The sequence below is a fragment of the Pinus tabuliformis genome, chromosome 2_1, assembly GCF_031772625.1.
Source record: "Pinus tabuliformis cultivar Carrire ecotype Pingquan chromosome 2_1, CPIR1, whole genome shotgun sequence".
Classification (NCBI taxonomy): Eukaryota; Viridiplantae; Streptophyta; class Pinopsida; order Pinales; family Pinaceae; genus Pinus; species Pinus tabuliformis.
Window position 1 is genome coordinate 456,964,763 of NC_142299.1, and position 22,347 is coordinate 456,987,109.

Sequence of the window (22,347 nt, forward strand, 5' to 3'; positions counted from 1 at the left end):
TCTCTGACCCGATGTATTTTCCATATGCCCATCGAAGTCCTTATAATCTTCTAGTTGAGTAATCAACGACCTAGATTAGATTCTAATCAATGGCTCAGATCATATTGACTTTATCTCTGTGTTCTTCTAGAAGATTCACACCCAGTTTCATTAATACCCTTTAATTATTTTAATTTCTTAAGTTTAGGTTTAGGCACCCATTAAAAATAATTAATTATTTTAATAAAACTGTCTCCTGGTGGAATTTCCCAAAACGATTTTTGGGTATTCTGGAATGTCCTAGCCTCCCTGCAAATTTTGAGGCTTAGAGCACATTCGAATCTACCAAAAATCAACAGGAGAAACATCTTCCACCCTACGGGTGACAAATAGGAACGATAACCTATTGTCCAGATAACCATCAACCCCAGGAGCCCTACATCTCAATTCCTTACCCTGGAGCTCAAACAGGGGGGAAGAGTTGTCTCAGTTTCCTTGATCAGTCCTGCTCTCTATCAACGTGCTCATATTCGATACTTGCTTAAACATCATACTGCCTCATACATTATTAAGAGCATCAGTCCTTTGATTTCCTGTTCATGTAGGTCATCAAATAAAATATTATGTTAAAATAAATACATGTCACAAAAGGATACCTTATTCTCAGATTTTATGTTTTTGCGATCTTCAGGTTTGTGTACATCTTCTTCTGGATTCATCTCGCATTAGGTTTGTAGTTGTGATCAACGTTTCGAACCATCAACGGTGGTTCATCGTCCCTCTCATGGAAGCAACAATCATAAGCCTAAGCTTGTCTCATATAGCAACACTGCCTCGATGTATGAAGATGCCTTAGGCTCAACAATATATGGGATTTTCTGCCAATCGGATACCACTCTTTATAGTCGTAATATATCACTGTCATATCCAGAACCTGCTCAAACAACTCTCCAAAAAGTCTTCCGTAACCAAACTGCCCCACAACTAGTCATGCTGGCAACAATGTACTCAACCTCGGTCGTGCTTAAAGCCACAAACTTTTATTTCCTACTCATTAAAATGTTATGGTAGATCCCAAGCTAAAATGACACCTAGACGTGCTTTTTCTGACAATAATGCTTTCTAGCCTAGTCAACATTAGTGTATCCACGTTGTCATACATCTCTGGAAGTATATCTCGGACCAAGATTGATCGTCCTATGCAAATATCTCAAACATGTGCTTGGCGGAAAACCAATGTGTATGAAGCGACTCTATCACGAATTGACTCAGGTTGTTTTCAGCAAAACGTATATCTAGTTGGGTGTTAATCAATTGCCGGTTGCCAAGTCGGATTTAGCAATATTTCTTGCATAACTTCTTGAAGTTCAATCAAAGTGTCCAAGAATTTGCATTTCCACTTTCCAAAGAACTCTTCAATAGCCTCATGATATATATATATATATATATATATATATATATATATATATATACATACATTTTTTTTTCTTTTCTTTTCCAAACTTCAGAAAGTAATTCATCATGCCAAGATTCTTCATTTCGAACTTTAGAGGCCAACTCCCTCTTACTTTGATCATCAGAGGCTCATTACCTGTCAAGAATATACCATCAACATATAAAACCAAAATCAAAGGCATACCTTGGATCACTTTGAAGTAGATGTTCGGATCGACACATCTTCTTGGCTTCACTAGGTAACTGTCAATGCGGACATACCAGGTTCGGGAAGCTTGATTCAAACCATACAATGCTATCTACAAACATTATACTTATCAAACCAATCTACTCAGCCTCACGCAAATCAATACTGTGCCATCAAAACAACTAAGTTAGTAAGTCAGTTTATCAAGCCTTAAATGCCATACCATAAATTAATATTAAAGTCATAAAAGTTCCTCTCAAATTCTTCAGTCCAGGTGCTAGGTAGAGCTCATGTCCAAATACCAGGTTACAATCTTGTCAAGTCAATAACTATCATTTACCAAGCAATATCAAGCCAAGTTTCATCAAGTCATCCATATGATCATAATACGAATCATATTATAAATGCATACACCAAGGATAAGCCATATAAGTTTCATCCATTCATTGTGAGATTTCTGCAGTAAAAATCATTGCACACTGAATCCTAATTGTTCCTGCTTCAACCAAGGTGCCAAATGCCAATGATGCCAATATTCATTGCACACTGAATCCCAATTGTTCCTGCTTCAACCAAGGTGCCAAATGCCAATGATGCCAATACAGAATCAATAGTGAATACTTATAGTCACAATGCCCACCATGTCAAACAAGCCATAACATTGTCAAGTACCAAATCTGATGAAAACTCACTTGTTAGTACCGTGAATTCAATCAACCATAGGCCAAAACATATCTATGAACTATCAAGCATCATGTCAAAGTTCTAAGGCATCATCAATTATCCAAGCCAATATTGCTCATCTATACTAAGTCAAGCCAATAAGCCAAATCTTGTCAAGTCCTTGAGACTGTTATCAAATATTGTCATATACTAGCTTAAATGATCATGTAAAGGCAAACAACATACTAATATGCATATTTCAGTGTCCTGCAAACATAAGATTAACCAAGACATCCACATTCTTTATTATAAGTAAAGCATTAGATAGATCTTAAAAGCGTCCTTGCTCACAAATTTCTCCGTCATCTGCTCCATGTTTGTAGGTCTGCCATACTCCTAGTTTGCTCCTGGTCTCATAGGATTTTAGTTTTACAAGCTCATTTGCACGCATATGCCTTCTTCCATGCGGTTGAGAGGCTAATAACCGCGCCCTTAATCCTTTCTCCCAATGGTTGAGACTTGGACTAGGAGAAACCTTCTCTGCTTAGATTAGAACTTGCCAAAACATTTTTAACAACATTAGATGGTTAATCATGTCCATGATCCTTCCTTTAACAATCAAGTGTCTTCTATTCATTTTCTGCAATTAATAATAGGTGTAGAGATCTCATGGAGAGTTTCTCTCTCTGAATGAGAAGCCACTTCAATCATCATCATTCAAGACATCAACTTGTTTATCATAATGGTATGTTTAAATTTATATGTTTTTTTTGGTCCACTTTGAGCAAGTAAGCATACTGAGCCTTTGACCAATCAACCATTGTGCTAGTAGACAACACTAGGATTTTGGGTGTTCTGTTGTTTCTGCATGGTACTGGAATATAGGTTAGGTTCTTACAATCACTGACACTACCAATCCAAATACCACAACAAACTACTTTGCACAACGAAATATAAACAATAGTAAATCAACTAGTGCAGAAATATAGACAATTTTTTACAATTTTTTCAATAACCCAATTTTGTTATACTAACAAACTGTCATACAACTGTTTAGGGCTCTTGCACTAGGGATCATGGCCCTCATACAATCACTGATACAAGGAATAAAAAACTAGTGTTTGGTGTCAACAAATTTCACCAACAACCTACCCTGAACAAGATACATTGACCTACTAACCGATCTAGTGTTGCAACTTCACTAGTCGTATCCAATTGACTATGTCCTCCATCTCTCTGAGGGGGTCTAGTATCTCGGTTCCCTTGCGGAGCAGTGGGTCTAGTTGGGATGAAAGCTTGGGTCTTGGGCACTGCGTCAATCATATCCTGGGACCTGGAAATGGCGTCGATCAATGACTTGGGCTTGTAGGCCCTCACCCAACCACGAAGTGGCTCAACAAGCCCCTCCACAAACAACATGATCAATCGAGCCTTCGAAATGTCAGTCACCATCACGACCAATTTATGGAAATCCGAAATGTAGGCCTCTGCACTGCCAGTCTGCCTTAGATTGGGCAACTCCTTGAAGTGTAGCTCCAGGTCCTTCCTCTAAAATCTCTCAATCAGCCTTCGGGTGAACTCTATGTAAGAAGTGATGCAGATATGCCCCAACATAATCAACCCTTGATACCACCAATCCTGGGCATCACCCTCCAAGTGTAGAGTAGCAAACCGGATAATATCTGTCTCAAGCATGGGATTCAAGTGAAAGGATGTGTCTAACTTCTGCACCCATGCCTTGGTTGATCTCTTAGCTGACCCATCAAAGTTGGGGAGTGTAACTTTCCCCGCTATCTTTTGTACCTCCTGGCTAGATTGCCCCCCTCTATAATGTGTCCCGGCCCCAGTGGTATGTCTCTCCTTTAGGTGTATGTACTCCCCAAAGGACATCACCCTCTTAATCTTGGCATCCAACCCCTCATACTCGTCAATACTAGATGCAACTGAATGGACTAAATCTGCAATTGGGTCTGGTTCCCTCTCGGGTTTTGGCTTGTCCACGAAATGAGGCATGGTGGGACGACCTCCCTGTCCACGCAGAGGGGTGTGTGGGGGCTGATAGGTACGATTACCTCCTCTAGCTCTGGAACCCCCATCACCCTGGTGCTCTCCCTTTGGTCTCCCATTCACCTGCAACCCTATCACCTGCTGCATCATGTCCATCATGAGCTGCCCCTGCCTCAACATCTGCTGGTTGGTTCTCAACAACTCCTCTAGAACCAAATCTTGGCCCACCTTTTTGGGCTGCTCATTGTCCTCCTGGTTATCCATACGACCCTTGATATTTTCCACCTTCATATCAGAAAATGGGTATGGTTCCCCTTCTCTACCTCGATCCCTGCCTTTACCTCTGCCTCTGCCTCTATGTCGATAGACTCCCCAGTAAACAACCTTGTCATCACTTACTCTTAAGCCCACAGTTGGCCAAGAACATGCTCTAATACCACTTTAATATTGCTAATGGAAAATTAACAGTGATAATCAAGCAATTGCAGTGCATTCAACACAATAAAAATTTATACAAATAAGATAAACAAAAATGGTAGAAATAATGCCAAAATCGGCCAATTTTATTATATATTTGAAGGAGTGCACCCAGGCTTTCTTAGAGCAAGCTACAAGCCCTAGGTGGATGAGTATCAACTACCTAAATGATGCAGCAAGACTCCCCAACAAATGTATGCACTGACCCTTGAACAATAGCATTATTGGCTGAATGGAACCACTGTTTGACCCCTCAAATCTCCCTAGAAAATTCTGCCAAATTATTTCTGAGATCCTTGCCAAAACTCGAAAAATACCTAGAAAGGGTTTACTATAGTTTTGAAGCTCCAAAATGACCCCTATTTTCTCCCATACTTCTGCACTGCCTGGAATGATAACCTGTGAGGAAATATGCCTTGGGAAGCTCACCCAAATGTTGGAAACTCTTCTAAAGTTCTCTTCTATCAACACCAATTAGCCCCTAGTCCAAATTCCTCCATCCAAGCTACACCCCCAAACAATCCCACCCAAGAACTGTGCAGTCCTGTGGCTGTACTACACAGGCCCAATAAGGAAATTCATTCTGCCGAGTGTGGTTCTCTCTCTTCTTGCAATTTCCCATCTTTCCTCCTGCAATTTGAACAATGAAAGCCTCACAATGGATGTGGCCTCAATTCTCGACTCCCAATCTCCAAAGGAACTATGTACTCCCTTGTTCGGCGTCCCAACTAGCCAAGGAAATGCATGGAGCTAGAGCTTCTCTCTCTCAGTCTCCACAAGACAAGAAAGACTTCCTAGGGTGGCACTCGAAGTCCACTAAAGAAAGGTTGAGCTTCCTCTTTGGGAAAACTCTTGTGCTCAACAACACTATGTGACTCTGCGAAACAACTAGAGCAACCATGTAAATGTCAAATGATCAAAAGCCCCAAATGATGTTGCCTTCCTCTTATTTATAATTGTTGCTCTATTACTTCATGTGGGCTCCTTCACCAAACAATTCGAGCTCCCTCCTTATCCATTCAAATTTCTCTATCAAGGGGGTGCGTGTTTCATGGGAAAGTGGTCCCAACATTTCACTAAGGAAATAATTTCAACCCCCTTGTCCTAAGTACTTTTCCCCAAAATTGCCTTACACCTTAAAATTGACAAAAATGGCAAAAATGTGATTTTCCTTAGCAAAATATTTAAGAAGGGACATTACAGTCCTCCCCTCCCATATGTTGTTTGTCCACAAGCAACTACAAAGTTGGACGCTGTAAAATTTGTTCACTCTCCCAAGTGGCATCCTCATCTAAGAAACCCTTCCACTTGCCTAAGTGCTCCCAGATGACCCGGTTCCGCAACCTCCTCTCCCTTATCTCAAATATGGTCTTTGGTGTCAATACTAAGTGCCCCTCATCATCCAGCGGAGGTAACTTAGTGGCTACTGCAACCTGATGCCCCAATGCCTTTTTTAGGCATGAGAAGTGAAATACATCGTGAATTCGACTCTCCGTGGGTAGCTCCAACTTGTAAGCTACCTCCCTGACTCACGACCACCCTGTACAGCCCATAAAAGCGTGGCTTGAGCTTCTTTGCCCCATTCTTGAGTGAAGATTGTTGGTAAGGCTGCAAGTGTAGGTAGACCACATCCCTCGCCTCAAACTGCCTCTCCACCCTGTGTTTGCTCGCATACATCTTTTGTTGATTCTAGGCTACTTGCAAGTTGTCCTTGAGAGCTCGGAGAATCTCCTAGCTCTCTTGAACACAATCCTTTGCCCCTGGGGTCCCGCTATCTCCAAATATCATGTCAGAAAAAAAATGCATCATATCCATAGAGTGCTCGAAAAGGGGACATACTAATCGACATGTGATAAGTGGTGTTGTAGCAGAACTCTCCCAGATGAATCCACTTCACCCCTGCTGTTTGCTACCCCGTCATATAGTTGCATAGGTACCCTTATAACCAATTGTTCATGATCTTGTTTGCCCATCAGTCTAGGGGTGATAGTTGGTGCTGGGTGTAAGCTCGGTCCCCACCATACGAAACAACTCTTGCCAGAAATCCCCCATGAACTGACTGTCCCTATCACTAATGATTGTCTTGGGGAGACCATCACCCTCTTAATCTTGGCATCCAACCCCTCATACTCGTCAAAACCGGATGCAACTAAATGGACTAAATTTGCAACTGGTTCTGGTTCCCTCTCGAGTTCTGGCTCGTCCATGAAATGAAGCATGGTGGGACGACCTCCCTGTCCACGCAGAGTGGTGTGTTGGGGCTGATAGGCACAGGTACCTCCTCCATCTCTAGAACCCCCATCACCCTGGTGCTCTCCCTTTGGCCTCCCATTCACTCGCAACCCTATCACTTGGTCCATCATGTCCATTATGAGCTGCTCTTGCCTCAACATCTGCTGGTTGGTTTTGAACAAATCCTCTAGAACCTGATCTTGGCCCACCTTTCTGGGCTGCTCATTATCCTCCTAGTTATTCATACGACCCCTGATATTTTCCACATCCATATCAGAAAATGATGTTGCCTTCCTCTTATTTATAATTGTTGCTCTCTTCCTTCATGTGGGCTCCTTCACCAAGCAATTCGAGCTCCCTCCTTAGCCATTCAAATTTCTCCATCAAGGGGGTGTGTGTTTCATGGGAAAGTGGCCCCCACATTCCACTAAGGAAATAATTTCAACCCCCTTGTCCTTAAGTACTTTTCCCCAAAATTGCCTTAAGCCCTAAAATTGATAAAAATGGCAAAAATGTGATTTTCCGTAGCAAAATATTTAAGAAGGGATATTACAGTCCTCTCCTCGCATATGTTGTCTGTCCCCAAGCAACTGCAAAGTTGGATGCTGTAAAATTTGCTCACTCTCCCAAGTGGCATCCTCTTCTAGCAAACCCTTCCACTTGACTATGTGTTCTCGGATGACCTAGTTCCTCAACCTCCTCTCCCTTGTCTCAAATATGGTCTTTGGTGTCAATTCTAAGTGCCCCTCATCCTCCAGCGGAGGCAGCTCAGTGGCTACTGTAACCTGATGCCCCAATGCCTTTTTCAGGCATGAGACATGAAATACATTGTGAATCCGACTCTCCGTGGGTAGCTCCAGCTTATAAGCTACCTCCCCGACTCTCCTGACCACCTTGTAAAGCCCATAAAAGCGTGGCTTGAGCTTCTCTGGCCCTTTCTTGATTAAAGACTGTCGGTAAGGCTTCAAGTTTAGGTAGACCATGCCCCCTCCTCAAATTGCCTCTCCACACTGTGTTTGTTAGCATACATCTTTTCTAATTCTGGGCTACCTGCAAGTTGTCCTTGAGAGCTCGAAGAATCTCTTGGCTCTCTTGAACCCAATTCTTTGCCCCTAGGGTCCTACTATCTCCAAATATCATTTCAGAAAAAAAATGCATCATATCCATAGAGTGCTCGAAAAGGGGACATACCAATCTACATGTGATAAGTGGTGCTGTAGCAAAACTCTCCCAGATGAAACCACCTCACCCATGCTCTAGGTACTCTTCTAGCCACTTTTTCACAATCTCGGTCTACCCATCAGTCTAGGGGTGATAGTTGGTGCTGGTGTAAGCTCGATCCCCACCAACCTGAACAACTCTTGCTAGAAAGCCCCCATGAATCGGCTGTCCCTGTCACTAATGATGGTCTTGGGGAGACCATCACCCTCTTAATCTTGGCATCCAACCCCTCGTACCCGTCAATACCGAATGCAACTGAATGGACTAAATCTGCAACTGGGTCTGGTTCCCTCTCGGGTTCTGGCCCGTCCACGAAATGAGGCATGGTGTGATGGCCTACCTATCCACGCAGAGGGGTGTGTGGGGGCTGATAGGTACGACTACCTTCTCCAGCTCTGTAACCCCCATCACCCTGGTGCTCTACATTTGGCCTCCCATTCACCTGCAACCCTATCACTTGTTGCATCATGTCCATCATCAGATGATCGTACCTCAACATCTGCTGGTTGGTTCTCAACAACTCCTCTAGAACCTGATTTTGGCCCACCTTTCTGGGTTGCTCATTATCCTCCTGGTTATCCATACGACCCTTGATATTTTCTAGCTCCATATCAAAAAATGGGTACGGTTCCCCTTCTCTACCTTGACCCCTGCCTTTACCTCAGCCTTTGCCTCTATGTTGATTCACGGCCCCAATAAACACCCTGTCATCACCTCCTCTTAAGGCCACAACTGGCCAAGAACATGCTTTGATACCACTGTAATATTGCTAATGGAAAATTAACAGTGATAATCAAGCAATTGCAGTACATTCATCATAATAAAAATTTACACCCAATAAGATAAACAAAAATCGGCCAAAAATAATGTTAAAATGGGCCAACTTTATTGTATATCTGAAGGAGTGTACCTGGGCTTGCTTAGAGCAAGCTACAAGCCCTAGGTGGATGAGTATCAGCTGCCCAAATGATGCAGAAAGACTCCCCAACAAATGTCTGCTTGAAGAAGTGCATTGTTGGCTGAATGGAACCACTGTTTGATCCCTCAAATCTGCCCAGAAAATTTTGCCAGATTATTTATGAGATCCTTGCCAAAACCACAAAAATACCCAGAATGGGTTTACTCTAGTTTTGAAGCTCCAAAATGGCCCCTATTTCTCCCACACTTCTACACTGCCTAGAATGATAACCTATGAGGAAATATGGCTTGGGAATCTCACCCAAATGTTGGAAACTATTCTAAAATTCTCTTCTATCAACCCCAATCAACCCCTGCTCCAAATTTCTCCGTCCAAGCTACACCCCCAAACAATCCCACCCAAGAACAATGCAGTCTTGTGGTTGTACTATGCAAGGCCCAACAAGGAAATTCATTCTACTGAGTGTGGCTCTCTCTCCTCTTGCAATTTCCCTTCTTTCCTCCTGCAATTTGAACAATGAAAGCCCCGCAATGGATGTGGCCTCAATACCCGACTCCCAATCTCCAAAGGAACTACGTACTCCTTGGTTCTGTGTCCCAACTGGCCAAGGAAATGCGTGGAGATAGAGCTTTCTCTCTCTCTCAGCCTCCACAAGACAAGAAAGACTTCTTAGGGTGGCACTCGAAGTCCACTAAAGAAACGTTGAGTTTCCTCCTTGGGAAAACTCTTGTGCTCAACAACATTATGTGACTCTGCTAAATAGCTAGAGCAACCATGTAAATGCCAAATGATCAAAAGCCCCAAATGATGTTGCGTTCCTCTTATTTACAATTGTTGCTCTCTTCCTTCATGTGGGCCCCTTCATCAAGCAATTTGAGTTACTCCTTAGCCATTCAAATTTCTCCATCAAGGGGGTGCGTGTTTCATGGGAAAGTGGCCCCCATATTCCACTAAGGAAATAATTTCAACCCCCTTGTCCTAAGTACTTTTCCCCAAAATTGCCTTAGGCCCCAGAATTGACAAAAATAGAAAAATGTGATTTCCTTAGCAAAATATTTAAGGGACATTACAGTCCTCCCCTCCCATATGTTGTTTGTCCCTAAGCAGTTGCAAAGTTGGATGTTGTAAAATTTTCTCACTCTCCCAAGTGGCATCCTCATCTAGCAAACCCTTCCTGGATGACTTGGTTCCTCAACCTCCTCTCCCATGTCTCAAATATGATCTTTGGTGTCAATACTAAGTGCTTCTCATCATCCAGCGAAGGCAACTCAGTGGCTGCTGTAACCTGATTCCCCAATGCCTTTTTCAGGCATGAAATATGAAATACGTTGTGAATCCGACTCTTCGTGGGTAGCTCCAGCTTGTAACCTACCTCCCCGACTCTCCTGGCCACCCTGTATGGCCCATAAAAGGGCGACTTGAGCTTCTCTGCCCCTTTCTTGAGTGAAGACTGTCGGTAAGGCTTCAAGTGTAGGTAGACCATGTCCCCCACCTCAAACTGCCTCTCCACCTTGTGTCTGTTTTGTTGATTCTGGGCTACTTGCAAGTTGTCCTCGAGAGCTCGGAGAATCTCCTTGCTCTCTTGAACCTAATCCTTTTCCCCTAGGGTCTTGCTATCTCCAAATATCATGTCAGAAAAAAAATGCATCATATCCATGGAGTGCTCGAAAATGGGACATACCAATTGACATTTGATAAGTGGTGTTGTAGCATAACTCTCCCAAATGAAGCCACCTCACCCACGCTCTTTACTGTCCCATCACATAGTTGCGTAGGTACCCTTCTAGCCACTTGTTCACGATCTCAGTCTGCTCATTAGTCTAGGGGTGATAGTTGGTGCTGGGTGTAAGCTCGGTCCCCACCAACCAGAATAACTCCTGCCAGAAAGACCCCATGAATCAACTGTCCCTGTCACTAATGATGGTCTTGGGGAGACCATGTAGCCGGAATACCTCTCTAAAGAACAACTCGGCCACTTGAGAAGTTGAAGATCTCGATGTGATGGCAAAGAAATGAGCGAACTTGGTCAATTGGTTGACCACAATGTAGATACAATCCCACCCTTGCACGACCAGGAGTCTCGTGATGAAGTCCATGGACACGCTCTCCCACTTCCTCTCCGAAATGGGGAGCGGCTGAAGTAATCCTGCGGGATGTGATAACTCTACCTTATTCCTTTGATAGACCATGCACTTCTGTAAGTGTCTTAATACATCCCCTTTGAGTCCCCGCCATGAGAACCGCTCCTTGATGGCACGATATGTCTCGAGGAACCCGGGGTAACCTACTATAGGGGAATCATGAACTGCTTGCATAATATTCTCCTTGAGCTGAGATTCGGGTTCCAAGTCTATTCAATCCTTATAATATATCACATCATCAATCACCCTGAACCTGTCGTCCCCATGTGTGTCATCCAATATCTTACAAACCTGTCTATCCTTGAAATACTCAACCAAAAGTTGAGCCTTCCAATCATGAGTGACATTCATCAAAGATAGTGTCACGGGTCTCGGGGAGAGTGCATCTGCCACTACATTCTGCTTGCCCTTGACGTACCCAATCTCAAAGTCATAGGCCTAGATAATGGTCACTGACTTTTGCTGCCTCTCCTGCAACGACTGCTGCTCTAAGAAAAATCGAAGACTGTTGTGGTCAGTCTTCACCTTGAACTAGTTTCACACAAGATATTTCTTGAACTTGGCTAGCGCATGCATCACGACCAACATGTCTTTGCCATAAACTGAGTACAACCGCTCGTGCGGTAGCAATTTTCAGCTCTCAAATGCAAAAGGACGGCCTTTTTGTGTCAACACGGCCCCAACTCCCTCACAAAAGGCATCACACTCTAGCACAAACGGTCATGTGAAATCCGACAAAGCCAAAACAAGACAGCTACTCATGTCCCTCTTGAGGCACTCAAAGGCCTCTTGTGCCACCTGCGTCCACTCAAAAGCCCCTTTTTTTGTCAAATCTGTGAGGGGTTCTGCCAGCTGTGAGAATCCTCCCACGAACCTCCTCTAGTATGTGCAAACGCCCAGGAATCCCCTCAGCTCAGTCATATTCCTTGGTGTTGGCCAATCCAGAATGGCCCTAATCTTCTCTTGATGTACCTTCACTCCATCCTCCCCAATCACATGCCCCAGGTACAACATCTTCGTCAGTCCAAACTCACATTTGGACATCTTCGCATACAACTGTTGCTCCTCGAGTATGCGAAGTACTATCTCCAAGTGTTGGAGATGCTCCTCCCAAGTCCGACTATAAATGAGTATGCTGTTAAAGAAGACAAGGACGAAGCGTCGCAATTGTACAGGAAACCCATGGTTCATACAAGACTGAAATGTAGCCAGAGCGTTGGTTAGCCCGAAGGGCATCACCAAGAACTCAAAGTGTCCATAGTGGCAGCGAAAGACAATCTTGGGGATGTTCTGCTCCTTCACTGGATATGGTGATACCCCGAGCACAAATCTATCTTAGAGAAGTATCTCGCTCCTCTAAGATCGTCCATTAGCTCATCGATGTGCGAAATTGGGTATTTGTTCTTGAACGTTTTCTTATTGAGGGCTCTGTAGTCAATGCACATGTAGAGTGTCCCATCCTTCTTCACTAGCACTACGAAAGAAGCAAATGGACTCGAACTAGACTCGAACTAGGCCTAATGTGCCCCAATCTCAGCAACTCTTGTATCGCCCTCTCTATCTCATCTCGATAGGCTTTGGGGTACCTATACGGAGTAGTGATGACCACATGCACCCCCTCCTCCAACTCAATAGTGTGCTCGAACCCTATGTCTGGTGGTTTGCCTAGAGTAATCCCTAAAAAAACCCCCAGGTGTCTCTCCAACAAAGCTAGTATGTCTGGATGCATAGGTTGTGTCAGAGCCCCTGTCTCTGAAATCCTAGGCTCCACCGTCCACTCTGTTTCCCCATGTTGTAGATCTGTCTCCATCTTGTGAGCGGAAACTGTCTGGGGTGGGTAAGAGTATATTCCTTTCAGCACTACCAGCTTCCCATCTGGGCCTATAAACTCCATCTCTAGCTTATGCTAATCAGTAGTGACCCTCCCACGACTATAGCCACTAGACACCCATCACCACATTGGTTTCCGGAATGTCAACTACAAAGAAGTGATCAGTGATTGAGTAGTTCCCCATCGTCACAGTCAAACTAGGGACATACTTCGTGCACTGCATCGTCCTGTCTCCTGGCACCAACACCGAGAACCCCTCAAATGTCTCTGTGTGAATGCCCCTCTGCTCCACCATCTGGGCATCGATAAAATTGTGGGTGGCCCCACTATCTACGAGGACTGACACTCGCTGCCCTTGCACAGTCCCCCTGATCCTAAATGTCAAGTACTTCGAGACTCCTTGAAATGAAGCAAGAAATCCCCCTGTTGGAGCAAACGGTCCTCCCATAGCGGGTGGTGTGACTGCTGCTGCTCCCCTTGATGAAGGTGCCCCCTCATCTCCCTATTCTGCACCCAACTCAAACTCTTCCTTCGACTCACTGTCTAAATACACCTCAATGTAGTGGGCCTTGCCCTTGGTGCACTTGTGCCTTAGTGCCCAAGGCTCCTGGCACGTGAAGCATAACTTCCTCTTCCTGAGGTACCTCTTGGTCTCCTCGTCCAACTAACTACATCCTCCATCCCTCTGAGGGGGTCTAATATCTTAGTTTCCCTGCAGAGCAGTGGGTCTAAAGGGGATGAAGGCTCGGGTCTTGGGCATTGCGTCAATCATATCCCGGGTCCTGGAAATGGCGTCCATGAAGGATGTGGGCTTGTAGGCACTCACCTAACCATGCAATGGCTCAGCAAGCCCCTCCACAAACAACATGATCAACCGAGCCTCTGAAATGTTAGTCACCATCACGACCAATCTCTGGAACTTCGAAATGTAGGCCTCTGCGCTGCTAGTCTGCCTTAGATTGGCCAACTCCCTAAAGTGTAGCTTCGAGTCCTTCCTCTCAAATCTCTCAATCAGCCTTCGGGGGAACTCTATGTAAGAAGTGATGTGGATATGCCCCAACGTAATCAACCCATAATACCACCACTCTTGGGCATCACCCTCCAAGTGTAGAGTAGCAAACCGGATAACATCCGTCTCATGCATGGCATTCAGGTGAAATTATGTTTCTAACTTCTACACCCATGCCCTAGTTGAACTCTTAGTCGACCCATCAAAGTTGCAGAGCGTAACTTTCCTCTCTATCTTCTGTACCTCTTGGCTAAATTGCCCCCTTCTATAATGTGTCTTGGCCCCAGTGATATGTCACTCCTTTAGGTGTATGTACTCGCCAAAGGACATCACCCTCTTAATCTTGGCATCCAACCCCTCATACTCGTCAATACCAGATGCAACTGAATGGACTAAATTTGCAACTGGGTCTGGTTCCCTCTCAGGTTTTAGCTCGTCCAAGAAATGAGGCATGGTGGGACAACCTCCCTGCCCACGTAGAGGGGGGTGTGGGGGCTGATAGGGACGACTACCTCCTCTAGCTCTGGAACCCCCACCACCCTGGTGTTCTCCCTCTGGTCTCCCATTTACCTGCAACCCTATCACCTGCTGCATCATGCCCATCATGAGATGCCCGTGCCTCAACATCTGCTGGTTGGTTCTCAACAGCTCCTCTAGAACCTGATTTTGGCCCACCTTCTTGGGTTGCTCGTTGTCCTCCTGGCTATCCATACAACCCCTGATATTTTCCACTTCCGTATGACAAAATGGGTCTGGTTCCCCTTCTCTACCTTGAGCCTTGCATCTACCTTTGTCTCTGCCTCTATGTCGATACACTGCCCCAGTGAACAACCCTGTCATCACCTACTCTTAAGCCCACAACAGGCCAAGAACATGCTCTGATACCACAATAATATTCCTAATGGAAAATTAATAGTGATAATCAAGCAATTGCAGCACATTCAACACAATACAAATGTACACAAATCAAATAACCAAAAAATACGCCAAAATGGACCAATTTTGTTTTATATCTGAAGGAGTACAATATGGATTGTGGAAGGAGTGCACATGGGCTTGCTTAGAGCAAGCTATAAGCCCCAGGTGGATGAGTATCAATTGCCCAAATGATATATAAAAAACTCCCCAATAAATGTTTGCATTGGCCCTTGAAGAAGTGCATTGCTGGCTGAATGGAACCATTGTTTGACCCCTCAAATCTGCCCACAAATTTCTGCCAAATTATTTCTGAGATCCTTGCCAAAAACCTAGAAAAACCCAGAAAGGGTTTACTCTAGTTTTGAAGCTCCAAAAGGACACCTATTTTCTCCCACACTTTTGCACTGCCTGGAATGATTACCTATGAGGAAATATGGCTTGGGAAGATCACCCAAATGTTGGAAACTCTTCTAAAATTCTCTTCTATTAATCCCAATCAACCCCTGCTCCAAATTCCTCCATTCAAGCTACACCCCCTATTATCAACCCAAGAAACTCTCATAGGTTGTATCTCAGAGATGCTCGGGAACATTACAAACTCAACAAAAATGTTGGAAATAGGTGGATGAATGGAAGGAATGATGCATATTCAAGCTAGATAACCACTTCTACTATGCTTGACCCCAGACATGGGTGAACACCCCAGACCACAAGGCTTTAGACCACCAATTACTCACAGTTTGAGGAACAGGTGAAGATGGAGAATACTGGACCCTGTGATGGCTGGCTGCAACCAATTAAAAGGTCTGTAAATCTATTTCCTAATGCACAGACAGGATGGCAGCTCTCTGGCATTAAAATAACAGAAACCTGCATACACACTCAATGATTCATACTAGATTTTAACACAGAGGTGGGATGATAGTGCGTCTAATGCTAAACATCAAGAGCACATGAAAAACGCATAACAGGCACAACTTGGAACAAAGAAGAAGTGGAAAGTGAGCAATTAACAACAAAAGAAGCTTGTATTAGCTGAAAATGAAGACCAGACGCTGCAGGTATCACAGTGGTTACAGTCTCCAGAAGTTGAACTTTACATCAATACAATATCCATCAACCCTCATTATATCTTGATTCTGGGTATATATGGAGGTTGATTACAAAATATCTGCTATCCTATGCGTGGAGGGGTCATAATAGACCACCAACCACATTAACTGACTGATAAGGGTCTCTGATACAATTTGCTGCTTTCATGAACAAAATTTGACATTCTCTGGTACTTAGGTGTACTCCTCGAGCAGGTGGAATGCTGTATGGAAAAATTTCCATAACTGATAAATGCATTTATCTGCTCAAGGTTGTCCTTCTCGTCCTTCGGGTGTATAATGCGTTGAATGCAGTAGTTGAGGCTTAATTGTGCATAGCGCTGTTAGATGACCGCCTTCATCCTTTGGCATCGCAGTGCATTCAAGGGTGACGTAGACTTCATTGCGGAGGCATAGGCAAGGCCAGGACGACATTAGCCGTCGGATCATGTAATTGAACGGTGGAGATTAGTTTATGGAGGCTATCGAGAGGTATATGCGCGGGGAGATTGTAGGCCGTTGGATCTCGGGTGGGGAGATCCAACGGTCATCGGGCGATGAAGTTGCGCGATGATTAGCGAGCGGGAGGCCGTACGTGTGGGCGGTAAGTGGTTTCCCCGCACCGCTCACGGGAGGCAGGTGGTATCCGTACGCGACCGCGTGATCCAGTCTTTGCGCAACACGTGGCGGAGGAAAATCACTTTCCCCGTGGATTAAGAGCGCGCAGGTTGCGGTGTCGGGAGGAGCGATTACTGTTAGATCTGGAGATGGGCGATCAGACGGTGGGAATAAGTGCACACATTTATTGATTGATGTGACAGGGGAGGGCCTCGGCGGTAGCGTTTTTTTGTATGCGCGTGGTTATAAAGGTTAAGACCTTAGCACCGGGGGTTTGAGGAAAAAGGGCTTACACAGGGGAACACACCGAATTGGCGGATAGTGCTTGCTTCGGAGGCTATATGACTGCGGTTATGACAGCTTAAATCTGGCGCCCGGGAGCCAAAGAAATCAAGGTTTACACTAAACATTGGAGTAAAACAGGGATAGCGGGGAATTATGGAGTTATAAGGAAAATGAAGGAGAAGAGGGGAATGGAGAGGTTTAGGAAGGAAAACAAAGATAGCAAGGTGAAAGGAAGTAAGCGGAGAAAAAGGGAAAGGCGAGGATAACCACTGTAGACCATCTCTGAGCCAGCAACCCAGGACCAAGCTTATTCCTCTTCCTGGAAAATCAGCAACATGTAGCAGAGCTAACACCCCCAAACAATACCACCCAAGAACTGCGCAGTCTTGTGGCTGTACTATGTAAGCCTTGCAAGGAAATTTGTTTTACTGAGTGTGGTTCTCTCTCCTCCTGCAATTTCCCTTCTTTCCTCCTGCAATTTGAACAATGAAAGCCCTGCAATGGATGTGGCCTCAATTCCTGACTCCCAATCTCCAAATGAACTGCGTACTCCTTGGTTCTGCGTCCTAACTGGCCAAGGAAATGCGTGGAGCCAGAGCTTCTATCTCTCTCCGCCTCCACAAGACAAGAAAGACTTTCTAGGGTGGCATGTACTCCTTGTTTTTGCATCCCAACTGGCCAAAGAAATGCGTGGAGCTAGAGCTTCTATCTCTCTGTGCCTCCACAAGACAAGAAAGACTTCTTAGGGTGGTACTCGAAGTCCACCGAAGAAAAGTTGAGCTTCCTCCTTTGGAAAACTCTTGTGCTTAGCAACACTATGTGGCTGTGCTAAACAACTAGAGCAACCATGTAAATGTCAAATGATCAAAAGCGCCAAATGATGTTGCCTTCCTCTTATTTATAATTGTTGCTCTCTTCCTTTACGTGGGCCCCTTCACCAAGTAGTTCGAGCTCCTTCCTTAGCCATTCAAATTTCTCCATCAAGGGGGTGCATATTTCCTTTTCCTTTTTCCCAAAAATTCCCTTGGCTCCCAAAATTGACAAAAATGGCAAAATTTTGATTTTCCTTAGCAAAATATTTACGAAGGGACATCACGTCTCCTTGTTTGCATCAACATCCTGCATATATATTGACCCATCTCCAAAAAGATATACAACATCAAGGGTCTCTTTCTTTTTCAGACGTTCTCAAGATCTTCATATCTTTTTCATGGAGATATCATAGTCAAATCTTCTAGTCCTTGGATGTTTATTGCCTTATCCATAGTTGTATTTTTCATGATCTCTTCCTTTCTTTATTCACACATTTCCTCCTAGGAACTTCCAATTATAGTTCCTTTGACTTTGTCAACCACCTCATATTTCATATGAGGACATATTATGTTGATTTCATCTAGTCAATGTGTGAACCATGCCTTCATGCATCCTCTCACAGGAGTAGATCATTTCTTTTGATCATGCTCTTGAGGTAGAGCACTCATTCATGATATATGCAACCATATGACATGACTCTATTTTGTCAAGTACAAGCATACACACCTCATCTCTTTCTTTTGGTCATTTAGACTTCCTTCAACAATTTCCTTGATTGAAAGAACTTCAATCTCTTGACCTGCTTCACTTCTTTTGAAATCATACCATCATCACATGAATCCCACACAAGTTGGAATTCCCGGCGAGACGCTTCTTCCAGAAGGTGAACCTTCCAATGAAGATTCGAACATAGAATCTTGATCATCCTCATCTTGCAAATTTTCCTTTTGAATGATGTATAATGAGCTCTATACTAGATGACTTTCTTTTTCCCATAAGTATTACTTATGCTTCTAATGAGGTTACCAAGAGCTACATCCTTTTATAGGTGACGACCATAGACTTCTATTTCAGCTATCTTTCATGCTTCTTTATGATGATGTCATGAGCTCTTGCTTTCAAACGTATGTTTCTATGATGCCATCTCCTAACATGATGCATCCTATCATGCTTCAAATGATTCCTACAATGAAAGTTATACACTACAACAAAAAACTTGAAAAGAACTAGGCGAGGAAGACTGTCTCAATCATAGTAGAGATATTTTATTTCCTCCTTGAATTTCTTCTTTTCAGCTTCTTCCACTTCTTCAATGGTAGGGGCTTCTTCCATTTCTCTTTTATTGTTGTCCTTCTTGAGCTTTGGACAATCTCTCTTGTAGTGCCCATATTCATAACAGTAAATGCTTGAGCTTGCTTGCTTGATCCTACATCGATTTTTTCCTTCAGCCTCGTTTCTTTGATTTTGCACAATGACCATAGCTCATTGAATGGAGTAGCTTCCTTCTTCCCATAGATGCTTGATGTGAAGTTGCTCCATTCCTCTGGTAGTGCATTGAGCACTATGGTAGTCATTTCCTTGTCAGACATTATTTCTCCCAACTCTTGGAGTTGGTCTCTTATTTCTGACACCTTCATAAAGTATAAGGCTATTCCTTCTTCTTTTGATATCTTCATCTTGTAGACCTTGAGCTTCTTCTTTCGGTGGTTCGACAATTAAACCCTTAATATGACCAACGATTTAATTTTCTATGAGGATCAAATCTATCCTCTAATTCCATGCAAGGAAGTTTGACCTAACCAATTTGTTGCTGTCCTTGCAATATGAAGTCATTTTGACATATTCAAATATAGATATAAAAATACTTACTTGTCAAGTGAAGATACTCCTAGATTATGAAATCTTCAACTTGATGCCTTCTTGATTTTGATGATGGTGTAGATAATAGAATATGTCTTCTTGGTGTAAGATGTCTTTCTTCAAAATTGATCCTTGAAAGGGAGATCAAATTGATTCCTTGATGATGATGACGACATTTCTTCCTTCAAGATAACGCTAGTTAAACTTGTTTCACAACTTCAAATTTCGGCCCTTCTTCAGAATTTCAGTTTGTTGTAGCTGTTATGCAATTTCGGCCTTTACTGCTTGTTATGTATTTTTACTTTACTTGATTAACTTCTTCTTTCCTTTATTATTATTAGTGTTCTCTATCATCAAACAACTACCAAATCATAAAGAACAATGAGACGATAGGACACAAGATATAGGCGATCAGCCAGAGCCAAAACCTCTCCAAATGAGAAGAAAATCCACCAGTTTCCTTCTCTTCTTACAAAACTTCAATTGGCGAATTCCAAGACCTATGACCCTTGACCAAGACCTTCCATGACCCAAGTTATCCTTCCTTCTTGACGAACTTTCCTTACACAACTTACAGTGCTTTGACCTTCCAACAAATTTTTCAGCAACTTCGACCCCAACAACAATCTTTGCAACTTCGACCTAGAAGCTTCCGCAACTTCGACCTAACAACTTCACAACTTTGATCTAGAGGCAACTTCACAACTTTGACTTTGCAGCTTCACAACTACAACTCTATAGCTTCACAACTTTGACCTTGCAACTTCACAACTTCAACTTTGTAGCTTCACAACTTCGACCTTGCAGCTTCACAGCTTCGATGTAGCTACATAATTTCATTTAGCCCATAAACTGTAGAAACCCTAACGAAAGAGAGCGAGAGAGAGAGAGAGAGGCCCAAAAACTTTGATCTCAATCTTCTTCTTCTTCTTCGTCCTTTTCCAACTTCTATCTTGAGGAGATCAAACTTCCTTGAGTGAGCGTGTAAATGAGGTCGAATTCCTTTTTATTTATAGGCTTGTGAGGGGTACGAATCGCTATCATGAGTCTAACTTGCCCCTTCATGTAGGCCGACTTGATCTTTGCGCCATGACGAGGTCATGGAGAGTCTTTTGACTCTATTTTAACTCGATAAATTTTTCTTTACAATATGTAACATGCCCAAATGGGTCTTCAATACATGACAATGACTCAATTGACTTTATGACAAACCTAGAAGCACTCAATGGGTGATTGACCTAAAAACAAATTTCCCTTGAGCATGAAACCCATGCCTCTGAAAAACGAATAATAAATTTATTTTTCTCTTTTCATTAAATACATAAAATCACGATTACATATGCCATTATGAAGATTGAACCTAGTTACGTATTTCAACAAAAAGTCCTTCAACAATAAACTTGGGCTAGTCAAACTGCTCCCTTGACCTCCTTTTCCTGAGCATCCCTACTTTTTCCCATTTAACAGTCCTCAAATTCCTTCTCAAGTGACCTTAATTAGGGTGTGGAGCAAGCCACTACAACCCTCCCAAATTTGTTCTTTTGGCTGCTCCAAATACTGTCCTAAACTAGGACACCAATCCTTTACTTTTTCTCCTTGTATACATCTACTTCTGCTCTCAAAAACCCCTAGAACTGAGCGAGAGTTTTTTTGAAGAACTTAGCCCTATCTAGGGCAACCTGAAGTAGATCCAAACTACCTACAAACCGCTCCAAAAACGTTTGATTTCTTCACCGCTACTGTAGATGAATGTAGCCTAACCTTGGTTGCCAAGTAGGCTACTCGACCCTCCAATAGTCATAATTTCGTCCACTTGCAATACTTTAGAAACCTTGTCCTGTTAAAGAGAGCTTGCTTTTGTTTTCATGCTCAGATTTCGTCGTCAAAAGTCTCGACCTAGTCTCCTTCTACTTGTTGTCTTTACCTACATAACCACAACCGAAAATAGTCCCAAAACCACCCTAACCAGACTTGATCCTTTCTCCTTCTTGGTTGTGGACTTATCCTCCTATTTTAGTCTTCACATGAGGAATAAGTGTCTTGATTGGGTGAGGAATGAGGCTCCTCCTCGGTCCTATTTATATCATTCCTTAGGGTGATGTCTAACCTTCTAAAATTCTCTCCTCAATTCAAGGCCGACTTGAAACTTAAGACAAGTTGACCCACATAATCAAGTAAAATTTATTTTCTCTCAATCCACAAGGCCTCAAGGCCTCTCTTGGTGCTACAAGCGTCCCCTTGCTCCTTTAAGGGTGCCCTACAGTCTTCAAGTGCCAAGTGTCCTAATTCATACATGGTTTCATATCCACAAGATTGGGTGCAAAACCCACACGCTTGGGTTCTTAGCACACAAGTGACTTTGTGGTGCCAATTCCTCCACATCCCTGTAGCCTAGGGTTTGGAATACCTCCCAAGGTACCAATATCAACATGTTCAATATGTTTAAATTTGATTGGATCCATCTTACAAAAAGGATTATTTATCTCGCGATTGCATTATTCTTGTTGGAATTATGTCTAGTTTAGAAAAATTATGTACTTTGAGATATAGCATGGAATATAAATGGAGCGGAAGTAAGTTGGTTCACAAATTCAACTCTCTATTTTAACTTTTATTAGAATTCTAATATTTTATTTTATAT

General features: G+C 43.3%; 1 long non-coding RNA gene across 1 annotated transcript in view; it reads left to right on the plus strand.

Annotated features, from left to right (window-relative positions):
- Positions 1-22,347, plus strand: part of LOC149200892 (uncharacterized) — a 33,030-nt gene that overhangs the window by 10,424 nt on the left and 259 nt on the right. The gene's annotated exons all lie outside the window — the stretch shown is intronic.